The sequence below is a fragment of the Rosa rugosa genome, chromosome 3 (assembly GCF_958449725.1).
Source record: "Rosa rugosa chromosome 3, drRosRugo1.1, whole genome shotgun sequence".
Taxonomy (NCBI): Eukaryota; Viridiplantae; Streptophyta; class Magnoliopsida; order Rosales; family Rosaceae; genus Rosa; species Rosa rugosa.
The window spans coordinates 10,725,982-10,733,207 of NC_084822.1; the positions used below are offsets into that span (position 1 = coordinate 10,725,982).

Consider the following 7,226-nt stretch of genomic DNA (forward strand, 5'->3'; position numbering starts at 1 on the left):
TTAGATATGAAATAAATTATATGTCATTAGTTTACTACTTTATTTTTTGTGTAACATTTTGGTTGATTAATTTTCTCTTATTATTCATATATCATTATACATAACATAAAAAATGGTAGATTGTCATATATATATATATATATATACTTTTTTGTCATTGATATAGCATTATAGTTGGATCCATACTTCCATTGCTTTTAAAGAAGAAGAAGAAAAAAATTATCCTACCAAAAACATCATAAGGACTTGTAAAATCTAAACAAATACTAGTAAATCAATACATTAGAATCAATAGAAAATTACACACAAGTGTTATTTTAAAAGTTTAATTAGTTATAAGGCCACACAACTCTTTTTGTCTTCATAAGGCCACTTTCACCTTCAAATTATTTTGTCTCTGACAATTTTATCCTTCCACTTATCAAAACGTCAAAACCAACTGAATAGGATATCAGATCCATTCTCTTCAAAAAAAAAAAAAATCCATTGTTCTCTCTTTTCTCTCTCTCGCCGGCGATTCAACGTTCTCTCTCTCAGTCTCTCCGATGAGCTCGTTCGCTTCTCGCCATGGCTGTCATCCATGGCGTCACCGACGAAGAACATCTCCGACGTCAGAAGCTCTCCCTCGACGGCAACCGACGATTGCGCAGCGAAGCTCAGCGCTTGCCGGACGATCTCGACGAAGAGAAGCCTTGTTGCGGATCAGAGCGCAACGAGACGGCATCGTTTCACCACCTCCTCCTCTTTCTCCCGCGTTTTCTCTGATCTCGACGCCGATCCAAAGCAGATCTGATGTCGCCGGCCAAAATTGACCACTGCAGGTCAGAATTCGAAATTATCTATCTATTATGCCTCCGGCGAGGAGACCACCATAACAATCGCTCACCTTCGTCGGCACTCTCAGTCTTAGAGAAGAAAATGAGGTTCGTCTTCTTGGCTTCTTGCGTAGGCTAGGGTTTTAACTGAATTTAGAGATTCTAATTTGGATCTGGATATGATGGAATTGGAATTGACTAGGTGCATTTGATTCGGCTCTCTTCGAATGGAATTGAACTGGTATGCGATTATATGATGAGAAAATTGAAGCATGCCGGAGCCGGAGCTTTTCTTCTTTAACTGCTTCACAGATCTGGCTAAAATCCGGAATCCTCCAGTGGCGGCGACGACAACACGAACAGTTTCTTAAGGTTATGGCGGACCCGAGCCTCCTTGCTCTTCTCCGGCAAGCAACAAGCTCAATTTTTTTTTTTGGGAATAGTGATAGTATCTTTCTATGTTTAGTATCTTTTCAACATGATGTCAATAGCTTCTATTTTCATTTTCATTATTTCAAGTTAGCAGCTCCGTGTAATTGTTCTAGTGGCATTTCAATATAGTGATAGTAGCTTTATGTGTCTATGTTAGTATATTTTCAAGCTAATGTCAATAGCTTTTTTTTTTTTCCAAATTAGTAGCTCTCTGTAACTATTATAGTGGTTTTCCATCATAGTGATCGTAGCTTTCTGTACCTATGTTAGTAGCTCTCTATGTTAGTGAGAGTAGCTCTCTAATGTTAGCTAGTGAGAGTATCTCGTTGGTGTTGGTGACAGTCATTTTTGTTGTTGGTGAGAGTAGTTTTCTGGTGTTGGTGAGAGTAGCATTTGTTGCTGATGAGAGTAGCTTTTGGTATTGGTGACAGTATCTTTTGTTGGTGGGGATAATATATTTTCGTTTTGGGGAGCATAGGTTTTTTGGTAAGTAGTTTTTGTAGTTGGTGATAGTAGTTTTTGTTATCTAGCCAGAGGTTGCCGGAAATCTCACCAGAGTAGCTTTTGTTGCTAGTGACAGTAGCTTTTGTTGCTAGTGATAGTAGCTTTTGTGACCTCGCCGGAGGTTGCCGGGAATCTCATCATAGTAGCTTTTGTTGCTAGCCACAGTAGCTTTTGGTGTTAGTGACAGTAGCTTTTGTGGTTGCCGGAGTTCGCCAGAAGTTGGCCGGAGGTCTGCCGGAGACCCGCCGGAAGTTGGTCGGAGGTCGGCCGGAGACCTGCCGAAGTTGACCGGAGACCTCGCCGGAGAGGAGAGAGAGAGTGATTGTTGATTTTGTCCTCTAGTGGCATTTATGTAAATATGTTGATTTTTAATATCCAAAATATAACACCTTTTTAAATCTAGTGGCCTTATGAAGGAAAAAACTAGTTTGTGGCCTTATGGCTAAAAAAACATTTAAAGATGCACTTATATGTAATTAACTCTAGAATCAATCAGAGTCCATATAGAATTTAAACAATCTGTGGATTAAGTAAATCCATGGATTATAAAAACTCAAACAAAATCTTTTAAAATCTGAATTGAATACACCCCCCTTAAAAATAGAGAACATAAGAAACCCATACTTTAGGCATATCATCCGGAACACTATTGACTATCCTACTTATGACTGCATTATTTATGATCCCGAGAGTGCGAGGTTAATGCGGGGGTAGAGCGCTAGTTACGCTAGCTCTATCCCAAAACCTTGTTAGGAATCTACCTCTCATATATCACTTGAAAACTTCATTGCCTCGTGCATATATAGAGGCGATCGGACAATGCAAAGATAATAGAAACAAAGTGAAAAATAGTTATCTTTTCTCCAGTGAGCTTTGACACTTTTGAGCTAAATAAAAATAAATGCTTTAGTTAAGAAAGATGGCAGGAGGTGGGTTTAGTATTGAGGATGGAGCTAAGAACTATGAAGGAAGAGTCACCCTATTTGTAGTCTTCGCCTGTATAGTGGCTGCCTCGGGTGGTCTCCTTTTCGGATATGACATTGGAATCTCAGGAGGAGTGACTTCGATGGACACATTCTTGATCAAATTCTTCCCAGAAGTGATGAAGAAAATGAAGAATGAGTCTGGTGATGGAAATAATATGTATTGCAAATTTGAGAGCCAAATCCTAACGTTGTTCACCTCTTCCCTCTACCTTTCAGCGTTGGTTGCTTGACTTGCTTCCATCTTTGCTTCGAAAGTAACCAAAAGATTTGGTCGAAAAATCTCCATGTTTGTGGCAGGCGTTGTTTTTCTTCTAGGTGCTATTCTAAATGGTATTGCCAACAACATTGTTCTTCTAATCATAGGTCGTCTATTACTTGGTGTTGGTGTTGGTTTTGCTAATCAGGTACGTCATATATTATATGCATCTAACTCCTGTATGTTTTTGTTAGAAATAACTATAAACAATTTTTCTTCATGGTGCTCGAAAATAGAGAAAAATTCTTCAATATATGAATTCTAAAAGCAATAATTCATGCATGATGGTGTCTCAGTTCTTCAAGAGAGAGAAGTAATTATTCTTCATAGGAAAATTTGGTATGTAGGCTATTCCTGTTTATCTATCCGAAATGGCTCCGGCAAAAATCAGAGGAGCACTTAACATTGGCTTCTCAATGGCTATTACCCTTGGTATTCTAGTGGCCAATCTTGTGAACTACGGCACTTCTAAGATCAAAGGTGGATATGGGTGGAGAGTTTCTTTGGCTCTTGCTGGTGTCCCCGCATTGATGATGATTGTAGGTGCAATCTTTTTACCCGATACTCCGAATTCCATCCTAGAGAGAGGCCACCCTGAGAAGGCCAAAAAAATGTTACAAAAGATTCGTGGCACTGAAAACGTTGACGAGGAGTTCCTCGACCTTATTGATGCAAGTGAGGCTTCAAAGAAAGTGGAGCATGCATGGAAGAACATCACACAACCGAGATATAGGCCCCAACTTGTCATTTGCTGTCTCATTCCATTCTTCCAGCAGCTTACCGGCATCAATGTGATCATGTTTTATGCACCAGTTCTTTTTAAGACTTTAGGCATGGGAGATGATGCTTCCCTCATCTCTGCTGTTATCACCGGCTGTGTCAATGTCATCGCTACCTTCATCTCAGTAATGACCGTTGATAGGTTTGGAAGACGGGTATTGTTCCTTGAAGGTGGTGTGCAAATGATCCTTTGTCAGGTACTAGAAATCGCTTAATGATTTAGATTTACCACGTTTTCAAAAAATTCCTATACTTTTTGTTTGACATATATGCATTCTAGATTGGTGTTGCAGTCATAATTGGGTTGAAGTATGGTGTGAGTGGAGTAGGATCATTGACAAAAGGCGAAGCTGATATCGTTCTCGTCTTTATCTGCATATACGTCGCCGGTTTTGCATGGTCTTGGGGAGCACTGGGGTGGTTGGTGCCTAGTGAGATCTGTTCTCTAGAGATACGATCGGCTGGACAAGCCATCAACGTTTCCGTTAACATGCTATTCACTTTTATCATTGACCAATGTTTTCTCTCCATGCTTTGCCACATGAAATTTGGTCTCTTCATCTTCTTTGCTGCCTTCGTCACTATTATGTCCATTTTCATTGCCCTCTTCATGCCTGAGACGAAGAGTGTTCCCATTGAAGAGATTAATACAGTGTGGAAAGCACATTGGTTTTGGGGCAAGTACATCCCCGATGACGCTGTTATTGATGGTACGCACGGGAGGGCTGTAGTATGATATGTAAAAGACTAAAAGCAATGAAATAATGACTCCAATGCTGCATCATCATCTCACTTTATATTTTGTAATTTACTTTTCTAACATATTTGGTCCCAAGGTAAGAAATATCTAGTTACACCAAAAGGCACCATCAATACGCCCAAAACCACGCCTCACTTCTCTTTAATGAATACATTACTGTCAGTAGTCGAAAGGTGTGACAAAAAAAATAGACATTCCTTTGAGAATCTAGTGACAAAAAATCGAGATTTGATAAAGTCAAGTTTAGAATAGTAAACATCGATTCATATTACCGAAAAAGTTTTGCCAACCTGCTACAAGTTTCCTTGTATAATCCAACACTTCAATTAATAACCCAGCAAAAATAAGACTCATGACAAAATAAGGTATTTTTTATTTTCCAGATTAAATGCAGCAAGAGTGTTTTTAGTATGTATTTGTTCATTTATATATGTATGTGTCTTTTATTGGAAAATTGCACCATTTGAATAGTAGACAGCAGGACTTTGCCTCCGAATAGTCTAGGAGAATATCAATTTTCAGATAGAGAAATTTTATTTACACAATACTTTTTTTTTATCGCAAAGGTCAGCTCTTTATTGAAATTTAACAAACAGCAAATGAATCAAATACAAGCCTAATCCAAAAAGTCTGGTGTATGGAAACCCTAGCACTATGTTTGATCTCAAGGAAGACCACCGCTCGCCGTCCTTGACCATCCCGCCATTGCCATTGGTGCCGCCGTCGCAAGAGAAAGAAGAAGGCCCACAGACTCCGGCCCCTCATCACGATGGACGCCACCAGCCAAGCCACTGTCATGTAAGAGCTAGGGCTGTCAATGGATCTTGTCGGGTCTGGTTAGTGTCAGGTCAAGGTATTTATCGTGTCACAAGAAACAAACCAAAACCCAACCCATTTATTAATCATATCCAAAATTTAAACCCAGCCCAACCTATTTATTAAACGGGTTACTTGTTTCTAACTTGCTTAACTCATTTAATAAATATATAGGTTGTGTTAGTGTTGGATGATATCACTCATTTAAGAGTCAACATTGCGACCCATTAACTAAAAAAAAATGCATAAATTGATTAAATTCACTAGAGAATTTATAGTGTTAATGATGAAGTGGTAACCCTAGTTTAAAGTGAGAAAAAGACTTTCTCCTTTATATACATAAAATATTACTTTTTTTTTTAAATGAGTCGTCTACGCAAGTTATATATAATATATAACCCGACTCATCTAATAAATGGGTTATACCGGTTCACTTTGTGTTGGCGGGTGGACCTGCGGCCGACCCATTTTTTACTTGTGCAGGTTCAACCCACTTTCCTTCCTGCTTGTTTCAAGTTGTGTCGGAATTGTCAGCCTTAGCAAGAGCTACAGAACTTATCCCATCCTTCCATGGCCACTTAACCAAGCACAACCCCTGCGCCATAATCCCGAGCCTCCACACCCTACAATCAGCCACTCTAGATAACTTAAAAAACCGATCCATAAAAAAAACAGATTTGGACACCAACCACCACCACCAATCACCCCCATTATAGGTAGCCTTCCACCCAAGATACACGCCATGCCATATCAGGCCTTGGGTCAAACCCCCACCGCCAGTGTTCACCACTCGAACCCCGTGGGCCACCCAAACATCTACACCCCCACCATCATCAAGTCAAGTAAGGGAAAAAGGTAGGCCAAGACTGACAAGCAAGGAGTACCGTTGGAGAAGTCCATCGTCACCACCAAGATTTAGACAACAAAGGAGGGAGGAGCCCACACTTGCAGATCAAAGGTACATTGCCACTAGTCGTCGTAGGGGGAGACATACGAAAACACTCTCTCGTAAGAGGTAGAGGGTTAGTCATTGTTTATCCACACAATACTTAATAGGGAAAATGTCTATTTACCCAAAATTGAGCTACACAAACCCCACTTACCCAAGCATCTAATAAGATTTCCCACTTACCCAACAAATTACATATTTTTTGCCCTAATACCCAATTAAGTATTTTTTATTATTATTTTTTGTATATTTTTGATACAATTTTGCCCTCCCTCTCTAAGTCAACGGAGACTTCACGGGACTCCGGTCACAGGTCGCCTGACTCCCGTCACCGTCGCCGGAATCCGGGCACCGATCGCGGGACTCTTGTCAAAGATAGCCGGAATCCCGCCATCGGTCGCCGGATGTCCCTAAATAGGTCGTTAGAGATCTCATAGATCACCAAAGAATATTATTGCCCCCCAATAAACCCCAATAAAAAGTTTTACCCCCCAATAAAAAGTTTATTGCCCCAATTAAATGTTTACTGCCCCCCAATAAAATGTTTATTACCTCGCAATAAAATGTTTATTGCTAATATATTTATTGCCTCCCAATAAAATGTTCATTGCCCTAACAAAATAATTATATCAGTTAATCATTAGTACATTCAGTCACGAATCTACAAAATCTACAATAGATGCTATTCTAGTACATAACTGGAATTAAAACATCTTTTCTGCATATTTTCTCATACTAGACAACCTGTGGCATGTAGTCTGCCCAAAAAAAAAAAAGACAACTTGTGGTCGCTGCCCACCATGCTGAAGCTGATGAGGTGGCTTTCCTCGTCCAGCACGTCCAGCATTTCCTTGCTGCTGTTGCCCGGAAGCCTCGAGATGACCTGGACCTCGCGAAGCTTGCCGACATCGCCTGCCCTGACGATGAC

General features: G+C 40.0%; 1 pseudogene; it reads left to right on the top strand.

Annotated features, from left to right (window-relative positions):
* The first annotated feature begins 2,474 nt into the window (after positions 1–2,474).
* On the top strand, positions 2,475–4,685 carry LOC133739810 (sugar transport protein 10-like; annotated as a pseudogene).
* Positions 4,686–7,226: the final 2,541 nt, after the last annotated feature.